Source organism: Miscanthus floridulus, unplaced genomic scaffold, assembly GCF_019320115.1.
Source record: "Miscanthus floridulus cultivar M001 unplaced genomic scaffold, ASM1932011v1 fs_577_3, whole genome shotgun sequence".
In the NCBI taxonomy this organism is placed as follows: domain Eukaryota; kingdom Viridiplantae; phylum Streptophyta; class Magnoliopsida; order Poales; family Poaceae; genus Miscanthus; species Miscanthus floridulus.
The window spans coordinates 5058-17416 of NW_027096963.1; the positions used below are offsets into that span (position 1 = coordinate 5058).

Consider the following 12359-nt stretch of genomic DNA (forward strand, 5'->3'; position numbering starts at 1 on the left):
GACGCAATCAGTTCGCCTCTACCATCAAGGAGCGAAACTCCTGTGATAGTGTGGATTTAAGTGGCAAAAGACTGTCCATGCCCGCCCACCTGCCTCGCCACGCCACGCCCACGACCTCAAGCTCGGCCCGGCCCGCGCCCCACGCCCACGGCCTCGGCTCGGCCTGGCCCGTGCCCACGCCCATGGCCCGGCCCCGGCCGGTTGCGGTTGGCGGTGCACGCGCGCGTGCGGCACACCTTTATTCCTTTTCTCAACTTCTCAATTTAGATGAATAATTTCCAACCATATAAGCTGAGTCAGCGTTTTGTCAAAATCCCGTATGGTATTAAACCATACAACATTTAATATTACACACCATAGAGTTTTATTTGAATATTAAATATTATATAGGCCAAGCCCATATTATATCCAACAATCCCCACCAAACTTTAGGGTTTATAACAAAGTAGTCTTAGAACCATATTTCTTTTATATACCAGTGTTTCGATGGAGACTGTTAAGTTGAACATCCATCTAGAACAATAGTTTCACTCAGTCACAACTGAATAATGGACTAAGCCTTGAATTGACAGTTTTGTGTGAAGTGAATGTCACTAAAGTCCTTAGCTGATACTGGGCAGCAAAAGACATCCCCTCTATTTGAAGCATATAAGTCATACTTCAGTGCCTTTCATGAGTATTTAGAGATCACCCAAATCTCATAGACTGTGACTAGCAGTCTGACTCATATAGGTGTGTTCTTCAAAAGATGTTCTGTAGGACATCTTTACTTTGACAAGCCACTTGGAACACATTAAGGCAAAAGCCAGCCTACCTTACAGAAAGGAAAGATATGTATCAGAAATGAGTCTTACTAAGGATCTTTTCTCATAATTTACTACTAGCTTGTTTCACCATCCTACTTCATGGGATCTCCGATCACATAGAACATGTTACCACTATAGTAAATTTCAAGTGGGTCTCAAACCCATCTCTCTGATGCGCTTTCTATCACATTACATGACAGACCCTTAGTGAATTGATCTGCCAGATTGTTAGACGTGTGGATATAGTCCAACGCTATTACTCCAGAGTTTCTCAATTTATTGATAGATTTTAGTCGTCTTTTAACATGCCTTGTGGACTTCATGTTATCCTTAGAACTGTTTAACCTTCGTAATCACAGTCTGGTTATCATAGTTCATAGAAATAGCCGGTATCGGTTTTTCAACAACCGATAAATCCATAAGGAGATCACGAAGCCACTCAGCCTCAGATCAGCCGTGTCTAATGCTGTGAGTTTTGCTTCCATTGTAGACTTCGTTAAGATAGTCTGCTTGCAAGACTTCCAAGGAAACAACACCACCTCCAACAAAACACATATCCACTTGTGGCATAAAGCTCATCAGCATCAGAAATCCAGTTGGCATCACAATAGCCTTCCAGCACTTTCGGATGTCCGGTATAACAAATACCATAGATCATGGTCCCTTTTAGGTAGCGCATCACTCTCTCAAGAGCACGCCAGTGATCATCTTCCCGGGTTTGACACAAACCGGCTAGCTTGCACACAACAAATGAGATGTCAGGCCTTGTTGCACTAGCAAGATACATGAGCGAACCAATGATCTGGGAATATCTCAACTGATCCCTTGCTATTCTTCGATTTTTTCCTCAATAGCACAACTAGGGTCATAAGGTGTATGAGTAGGTGCACAGTCACTGAACCCAAAGCGACTCAGCACCTTTTCCATATAGTGGGTTTGTAATAGAGTTACCCCACCATTACCTTCTCTTAGAAGCTTGATATTCAGAATAACATCAGCCTCTCCCAAATCTTTCATTCTCACAATTTTTAGATAGAAATTCTTTCACCTCCTCGATCACTTTGAGGCTAGATCCAAAGATCAGTATGTCATCAACATATAAGCACAAAATGACTCCATCACCCCCACCATACCGATAGTACACACATTTGTCAGCTTCATTCACAATAAAGCCAGCAGATGTTAAAGTTCTATCGAACTTCTCATGCCATTGCTTAGGAGCTTGTTTTAGGCCGTATAATGACTTTAATAATTTACACACCTTGCCTTCTTGACCATTTGCTACAAACCCATCAGGCTGATCCATATAGATCTCCTCCTCCAACTCTCCATTTAGGAAAGCTTGTCTTAACGTCTATTTGATGAACGATAGAAGACCATAAGAGGCTGGCCAGGGAAAGCAAAACTCAAATTGTGGTCAATCGGGCAACCGGTGAATAAGTATCAAAGAAATCATCACCCTCTTTTGAGTATAACCCTTGGCCACAAGCCTTGCCTTGTACCTCTCAATAGTATCATCATGCCTAAGCTTTTTCTTGAACACCCATTTGCACCCTATAGGCTTGCACCCATAAGGATGATCAACAATTTCTCAAGTTCCATTAGACATAATAGAATCCATCTCACTCCGTACTGCTTCCTTCCATAAGTCAGTATCAGGAGAGGAATATGCCTCTTCAATGGTTTGGTGTGTCATCCACAAGGTACACAATATAGTCATCACAAAAGACTTTGCAGTCCTCTGTCTCTTACTTTTCCTAGTGACTATAGTGTCATCCTCCTCTGGATTTTGCACATAGGGTTCCTCAATTTGTTCTATCGGAGTAAAATTTACATGCTCATGGGGAATTATAAATTCATGACAAGTTGTGCTAGGTGCATTTTTCATGGGAAACTCATTCTCAAAAAATGTAGCGTCTCTAGATTCCATGATTGTATCAGCAGCCATCTCAGGAACACTAGAGTTTATAATTAAAAATCTATAACCCACACTGTGAATAGCATAACCAAGAAAGACACCATCAACAATCTTTGGTCCAAGCTTTTGCTTTTTGTTTATTGGCATATTCACCTTTGCCAAACAACCCCAAGTTCGCAGGTAAGAGAGATTTAATCTCTTCTTCTCCCATTCCTCGAATGGTTTGATTTCTTTGTTTGTTGTGGGCACTCTATTCAGGACATGACATGTTGTCAATATAGCCTCACCCCACCATTCCTTAGATAGTCTCACAGTCTCCAACATGGCATTAACCAAATCAGTTAGAGTGCGGTTCTTTCTCTCTGCAATCCCATTGGACTGTGGGGAGTATGGTGGCGTTCTCTCATGAATAATTACATGCACCATGCAAAATTCAGAAAATTCATTTGAGAAATATTCTCCCCCACGATCGGACTGCAAATGCTTGATTTTCTTCTCAAGGTGATTTTCTACCTCAGCTTAAACCTTTATGGGTATGATGATGATCTTGAGAAAGATTGTGGCGGGCACAGACGAGCAGACGGACGGGCCGTCGGGCCGAGGTCGTGAAAGCTTATTAGGTAGAGGCAGTCGAGGCCCCGATGAGAATCCTAAATGAGAGAGAATACCTATTTTTTTTTAAAAAAAAGAAAAACAGAAGAAGAGAGCGCCGTTGCCGCGTGACTGCGAGAATACTCACCACTAAACTACAACGACCAGCTTGAGCAAATTAACAAATTAATATTGTATACTGATAGTTGTCCTAGCGCTGCTTTTAACTGCACGAATTCCAAGAACCAAACAGTATCGCTTCCATTTTATTTTCTAAGCTACATATATAAACTACCTCCGGTCGCAAAATAAGTCAAACAATTTTAACTTTGACTAAATATAAATTTAAAAAAATATTAATACGATACTATATAAGCATCACATTTCGAACACATTTCCAATTTTTTTTTCAAATTCAGACAATTACATGCATATCACGAGCTAAGCCTCATGGATGCAAACCAGCCTTCACTGTCGGATTTCAATCCGGCAGTGGATAGTCTGGCTTACTGTCTGAGCAGTGATGTCCATTTTTACAAAATAAAAAAAACACACACCAGAGCCACCGGAGCCATTGGGCTGTCTGGAAACACAGCTCGTGGCCTGTCTCACGCTTTGTGCCACCCACGAGGCCACCGACTCCAAATCCACTAGCTGCCCTCATAGATCTAGACATAGAGCAAAATCGCAGAGCAATTCAACAAATAGAGAATGGAAGGAGAGTTCCGGATCGAAGCTGGAGGATGAGATAGAGATGGACCTCTCCACCACTGGCTCGCACGCACCACCCCACGCGCCGCCGTCTCGTGGGTCAGGGAGAGAAGGGGAGTGGAAGACAGGGAGAGGGCTGGGAAGAGAAGCGGAGTAGGAGAGACGAATGGAAGAGGAGATTTTGACACGCCAAACAAGTTTTGTTCCACGTAACTCTGTTCTAGGAAAAAAGTGAAGTCACCTAGAAGAGTGTTTCTCAAATTCTAATTATTTTTAAGTTGCTTCACGGTACAGTTTGTGAAGGAAGTCTCGAACACTCCCTTGTTCCCAGCCATCAATGGCCAAGTTCGAGAAATAGTAAATTATGTCTTGTAAGTTGAAAAGTCAAAAGTGACATTAAAGGTCGTGTGGCCTGATTACCGGTGCCAGGTCTCATTATTATATCCCGGTTAATAAAATTTACTCCCGTTCGTTACAAACAGACATAGTATAGAAACACCTTAGGCTGATTGGATCATCGGCTAAAGTTTAGCCCATGTCATTATCAAAAACCAGAGGTTCAAATGCTAATTAGGAGGATTAAACATGAGCTAATTATAAACCTAATTGAAGAAGCCGTGGCAAATTCACACATGTTTACTATAGCACCACATTATCAAATTATAGACTAATTAGGCTTAATAAATTTATTTTATGAATTAACCCTTATTTATGTTATTAGTTTTATAATTAATCTATATTTAGCATAAAAAAAACATCCGATCCGATGCGACAGGTCTGAACTTTAGCCCCTCGTGTGAAACGGGGCCGCCTCTCGTACCGTAAATAAATAAATACACGCACCACGCGACATAACAATCCTAATCAATGGCACAGGGAATATTTCTCTTCGCCTGATTCCACGCTAGTATCTTGCATATCTTTTCCCATCTTATTCAAGGTCGATTCGCTCCCCCCATGGACTGGCATCGTAGATCCACTAACGATGTGGCGATGCGGTGAAATAGTACTACGTAGCAACTTGTTGGTATCTACTACCACCATCGCCTTGTTATACAAGAGTTCAGGAAACCTAAAAAGAAAAATTTTAAACAATTGCTATCCAACATCCGGTTGCAGCAACCGAATCTTTCCAACAACCACCGCGGTTCTCGAGCTAGAGGGCCTGGGAAGAGACCGGCGCATGGCGGGGAGGAGAGACGGCCCGTTCGGTTGGCTGGTTCGTATCGTTGCTGGTTCGTGAAAAAGTACTACTGTCTGTTTTTTATGAGAGAAAAAATACTATTCTGACTAAAATTTACTATCATTTACGACAAACCACAGCCAAACAAACAGGCCGAAGGCCACAGACCACGGTGGGGCTGAGGACCTCTCTTGGCGCCGACGGGTGACATGCGGGGACAGGTTGTCGCGGAGCCACCCGCACGCCACATCGAGGCCTGTGGGTCTGTTGGCGAAGGACGGCAGCGCGGAGTTGGGGATGGAGACGGCGAGCGAGATGGAGGGGGCGTTGGCGGCAAACGCCTCCAGGAACGCCGGGTTCGCGTCGAAGAGCTTCACACGAACGATGGTCGTGCTCTTGGCGAGGAAGTCAGCGACGGTGGCCTGGGTGGGCAGGTTGTCGTCGGCTTCCTTGGTCACAACAATTTCTGATTTTTTCTGAAATTTGTGATATATCACTCTCCAGGAGCAAGCTGCCTGTCATCGGCTCCAGGAGCAAGCTGCTGGATGCTCACCGCTCGGAGCACCCTGAACCAAACTTCTCGACTGTAAACGAAGGAGGCAAGTAGGAGATCCCTAGTCTCGTCCTCTTGGTCCCAAAGCGCGCAGACTGCCGGATCCTGTAGGCCATGGCGCTTTCTACGATCCGCTGTCCATAGCCGCCATGAAGAGCAAGCTAAAAGAACAGCTTCACCTTTGGCGGTACCGCTGCTCGCCGGAGCTCCTTGGCACCCATAATAGAACACTACTGCAAACACAATTTGTAGGGACCCCTTCTTTTTTTTTTTTTTCCAGGGGCGGCTCAATCTCCCTACAAATGGTTTCCAAAACGAGCTACCAAACAAACCGATTTATAGGGACTATTGTTAGCCACCTCCATAAATGACCCTATTTGTTGGGGCAGCTCTAGATTGGATCTAGAGGCGGCCCTGCAAATAGGCGGTGAATAGTAAAAATTATGAATTCAAATTCAAATTTTGCAAACCTTCTTTGATGGAGAAACGATAAAAATAAAAGTTGTAGATCTCAAAGAGTTATATAACTTTGTTGTTGATAACTTTTTTATTTGAAATCATCTATGCATGAAAAATTATATTTGAATTTCTTAAATTTGAAACTCAAATATTTCAAACGAACTCGGATGGAGAAATGATCAAAACGAAAGTTGTAGATCTCAAAAAGTTATGAAACTTTTTAGTTGACAAGTTTTTTATTTGAAATCACCTATAGATAGAAAATTATGTTTGAATTTCACACATTTCAAAATTGAATTTTTCAAATGACCACGGACTAAGAAACAGTAAAAACGAAAGTTGTAGATCTCAAAAGTTAAACAATTTTTTAGTCGACAATTTTTTCATTTGAAATCATCTAGCTAAGGATAATTGCAGCTAAAGTTTCTACATTTAAAATTTGAATTTTTCATTAGTAAAAGTAAAAGGCCTAATGTGCAATATGAGTGATGTCAATGTGAACCCAAAAATAACAAAGAGTAATATCATATATGTGGTTGTATTTAGCACAGAGCTAAACAATGCCGTACTCTTAAATCTGTAGTTGGTCTATACCAACATTCTATAAGGGATAGGAGCTACAGAGATAAGATATGAATGGTGCTTCAATCTTAAAATCTGAAGCTACATAGGAGGTTGGTTGTTTATGCTGGATCTTATGGGATCACATAACAACACTTCTCTTTTTCTCGTAAAGAGAACATCATATAGATGGACAACATGATTATCGAATATGCTTCGAATGATTTGTTTTGAGATTTAGGATAATCTCATGATCCATTGATAATATGTGATAATGTCCATCGAAGATGTTGTAATATTTATGTTGTCAATGCATAATTATTGTGGGTATCATATTGATATATTTGATACTCGATAATATTTATGGATTTCTATATATTACACAAGAATTTCATATAATTCTTGTCATATATAGATTGTATAGGAATTATTCCAATGTGGTAATGGTATGTACCTAGTGGACATTTGTACCACAAACTCTATAATTAGGGAAGCAAAATATTTCTGGTTCTTATGACAAGAAGAGGGGATAATTTTGGCCATCGCTGATGCAATGCAATGATAGTTTGGCCTATGTTGCCACTATCATTCTTCCTATAGATACATAGTTAGCAATTAAGGATATTTAATTATGTCCTAACTACACTCGTATCTTACCAAATTATAAAGATATCCAAATGTGTTTTTGTATGGAAACACAAAAGGACAACATTAGATATGACATATAAGTAATAAGATAAGTCTCATTTTGGTTGTATTATGCATACAACCATCCCCATACAACATGTTGCGTATAACATAATTTTTCACATTGTTGATGCATTCTAAATTTGGAATGAACAACTTGGCCATCATATGGCATGAGGTGAAAAATTATTGGTAATTCTTTTGGTCATGATTTTCTAAAAGTGTGGATACGATAAGTGCCACATGGAAATAGATTTTAAGACCCTCTTATCTTAAAATCAGTTTGAGTGTCTTAGATTCCTTGATCATATTCAAGAGAATATGTATGGTCTGATACAAAGATTTTATGAACAGTTCATGTATTTCATGGTTATGAAGATACATCTATAAGATGATCTAGAGTGTGTGAAGTGTCCACACTTTGCCATGCATTTGGCAAATATTGGCTTATGTTGTGAGCTCATTATCCTAAACACTACTAAATTTTTGTGCCTACAATGACAATTGTTTGGTATAACAAAAGTTTAGTTACATATCTAAAAGAATAAATGGAATCTATGAGAAAGACATCAAGATCATAGCAGGACCATTGCTAGTGAATTGCTATTTGCTAATTTCGTGTTAGAGTCAGGTAGATTTACACACTCCTAACTTGAGATTAACTGCATATCCCCTATATGCATTTAGTACGTGGGAATCCATGAAGATTTCCTATTTACGTAAGATTGAGTACGTTGTATACGTACCAATCTCACCACCACAGCATACATGATAGGTACACACAGGAAACTAGGGATCAATGTGAGATTTCAATCTCCGTCGATTGTTAAGTATTTAGATCTCTTATGGAGGATCTATTTATGAGCCGTATGCTGGTTTCATTTTTATTATGAGCATTTTCAGGCATTAGGGGGAGATTTGATGTACCATACATAATGCCAGAAAATTATTTGGAATGCATAAGTCATTTCAAGCTCAGGATCACGTACTAAATATTGAGTTCAGAGAATTGTTGATTTGCATAATATTGTAAATAAACTGCCAAATACATTTACTGATTACTAAGATGTCTATTAAACTTGTTAATCCGTTGCAAGTATGTGCTAGGAAGCGTGGTGGTACCAAGTAAAACCGCCCAACTCTCAATTGTAAATAAGAGGGGGAGAAGTATGGCCATAAAGTAGGATTATTCATGCTTGCACTAGAAGGTTTCCTTCTAAAGAAGTAAATGCAGGTCAACCTATAGATGGCGACACCTTATGGGAAAAATTTGGTTATTACCCAGTGGATGAATGTCATCCACAAACCTAGCTCAGAGGTGCACCTAAATACTGATGCTGGGATATCAGAAAGCCCTCACTCTCGTTTTGGGAAGTCACGATGAGTCATTCACGGCACTTTGAGTTTTAAAAACAGGAGAATTATATCATAAAAAGGCTACATGTGTCGACACGTACTTCTCTGAATAAACTGTATACAACATTCCAAGTCATCCAGTCAATAAGACCATGGTAGAGTGCTTTGCTCACTCTTACTAGAACTTGTTGAGTGATGTAATACATGCAGAGATAGTCTTGCTCACTAGAAAACAGGTGTTTTGGGCTGTGATGCCAACACCTCATGGTCCCTTTACTGTGGGTACAAAAGTGTTTTCGTCCTAGAATGGATTGAGAACAATGTGGTGGTGAGATCAAAGCAAGACTAGTAGCACAAGGGGTTTACGCAAAGCCCAGGCATTGATTTTCAATGCAAATTATTCTCTATAGTAAGTTATAAATTTCTGATACTATCTTTAATCGGCAGTACAAAAGCATCTATCTTTGTAGTTGATAGTTGATAGATGTAGTGATTGCATATATTTACATGATCACTTGATTTCGTGTATTTGTGAAGCTTCCAGGAAGGAGTTCACATACCCAACCCTTATACATAAAATCGCAACACATATTGTGTATTGCTTAAGTCAACACATGGCATAAAGTAGTAAAGTCGAAGTTGGTACAATCGACTTTATGTGTATTCCCTAAATTGAAGGGATACAAAATTGATTACATGTGGTGTTTATTTTGAAGTCCTTATTGGATTTCATAGTGGTATATGATTGTCAATAATCTTGACATCATCGATGATGAACACATGTTAATAACACGTACTAATCTAAAGACGGAGTTTGAGATTTGAAGATGTGGACTAAACCAAAATTTTATTTTATGTTTATGATCCAAGCATCTTCTCTCAGGAATTTTGTACAAAAGCTATCTATATCTAGATCATATCGACTGATTCAATATGAAGGTATCCTATGGTCTACCTCATGATAGAGGAAGATTGTTTTATGCCATAGTGACTGAGATGAGATATTGGGACATGTGGTCCATTATCTCTGTACTATTTATGCGCTAATATATCTTACAAAAGTTCCTGGCCGGATATTATTTTTGCAATGATTTGCTATCTAGTAGCGGCGCTACTCCTACCAAATGTTGGTGGATTGAAGTTAAGAATATCTTTTGATATCTCAAATAGCACATGTGGTCTTGGTGTAATCCTTGATCCGATTATATGGATATAATGATTCTGGTTATCTATAAGATCTCCAAATTTCAGATCATTGAAATAGGCTTTACATGAATATGGAAAGACCATTTTGTAATAGTCTTTAAATAGACATTTAATGGTCAATTCCATTAATCATTCTAATATTGTATTGTACAAGGCTTCACATGAATGTGTATAGCTTGATAGAATGATATATCACATACTAAAATTATGTGGTGTTGATTCTAATGAATCAATGGTCATTATCTATAAAGGTAACGCAACTTATGTTGTGTAGATGGAGACGAGTTATACTTAATGCAATATTTTGCACTAAGATGGTTCTGTTCCATAGGTAATATGGGCATATGAACATTTGCAAACTAAGTCTTGTGATAATCTTGCAGAGATATTCATAAAATCTACCATACTCCACATTTCTTATGTTTTGAGTGCATTGGTATGAATTTACTTCGAGATTTGCTAGTATCATGGGAGAGTCTCTCTGATTAATAACTTGTTACAAACATCATATTGCACTCTTTTCTTTGTATGAGTTTTTCCTTGGGGTTTCTCATATAAATTTTTAATGAGGTAATATCAACACAAGGTTATGTCATATCATCCATTTTTCTCCACAAGGTTTTTTTGGATGATATTGGGACATAAGATGTATTGTACTCTTTTCTTTATGTGAGTTTTCTATTTATGGTTTCTCATATAAAGTTTTTGATGGGGCAATAATGAACATAAAGGTATATGCTATATCACCTATTTTTCCCCACTGGGGTTTTTGAAAGATGATATTTGATGCATATTGACCATATGGTCAAGGTGTTTTTAGACCAAGGCTTTGGGTTTATATCAAAGGATCTAATAACATTATTGATTGTATATCATGGCGTTTCTTCTTATTTTTTCCCACTGGATTTTAAGGAGTTTTGCCTGGTATACCGGTATTGCTTTGGTTTTTCCCACATGGTTTTACAAAGATTCATAAAGATGCATAATAGATGAACAATAAAGACTACAAGGAGCTAATTGATCAACGGGGAGTGTTGAGAATTATTATTTAGTGCTCAATTAGGGATTAATCCAAGGGGTGTCTTTTCACCCCTCCCTCTCTCTTTCATATTTGTAACCGTCCACATGGGCTCTGTATATATATATATATATATATATATATATATATATATATATATATATATATATATATATATATATATACTGTTCATTGGAATACAACAGAGAATCATTTGCATCATTCTCTTGTCTCTCGTCGTCTCAATTCTAACAATCTAATCAGGACAATAGATGGGAGACAAGAGGCGAAGGGGTGGCGTGATTAATTCCTCCTAACAAGTGGGTGCAAGTGCTGTAACGTCTAAATTTGCTAAAGTGGGCTGCTAACTCATGAAAACCGGTATACAAAATCACTACAAGGGGTTAGATACCTAGTTTACATAAGTTTATATGGCGCACAATATCTAATTTTGTAGTTTGAGAGTAAAAGTAAACAACCAAGCATAGGAAAAGAGATCATATAGACTTTTTTTTCATTATTTTAAATCTGAGGCTTGTAATTAGTATCATCCTTACCTGAAATGTCAATGTGAGAGTCAGAGAATACATTTGCGAACTGGCGGAGGGAGCGCCAACAATGCATAGTTACGCTAGGAATTCGGTATAGCACAGAAAAATATTGTTAGCACCAGAACTGTATTTAGTTTTTTTTTTGTTTGAAACAACTGCATTTGGTTTTGGATGTGCGCTTTTTATGGGCGTGTGATCCTTGAGAAAGATGGATGGACTGTGGCCAATGTTCATTTTTTTATTAATTATTACGACGATGAAACGGCCAATGTTTTCAACGTACCTTTGCTTCCTATGTGGCCCATGTTCAGCGAATTGGCAGCCCACTAGCGGATAGGCCCAGTTCGTGAAAGCATAGGCAGGGAGAGTGGCCCAGACAAGAATCGCACACTAAACCGGCTTTCCCCCCCCCCCCCCCCCCCCCCCTTAATAAACCAAAAAAAAAAGTGAAAAAAGAGGGCGCCGTTGCCGGGGATCGAACCCGGGTCACCCGCGTGACAGGCGGGAATACTCACCACTATACTACAACGACTTGGTTGTTAGATTGACAACTTAGTTTTTATTGTACGTACTGTGGCGTTGCTTTTAACCTTGTGAATTCAATTCAAAGAACCAAACAATTTAACCTTGGCAAAACGGCTCCTTCGCACTAGACGACGTGAACCCACAGCAAGGAGCCGCGCGAAGCTCGTTTTTGAGACTTCTCCCGCGCAAGCAAAAAATGGCTCCGACTCTTGACCGGTTCCCCATGCGGAGCCC

At 39.4% G+C, this 12359-nt stretch overlaps 1 non-coding gene across 1 annotated transcript; it reads right to left on the minus strand.

The window, feature by feature from the left end:
* Positions 1-12060: 12060 nt before the first annotated feature.
* TRNAD-GUC (transfer RNA aspartic acid (anticodon GUC)) lies at positions 12061-12132 on the minus strand. The gene has a single exon. It is a non-coding gene; the product is annotated as a tRNA-Asp (tRNA).
* Between the last annotated feature and the right edge of the window lie 227 nt (positions 12133-12359).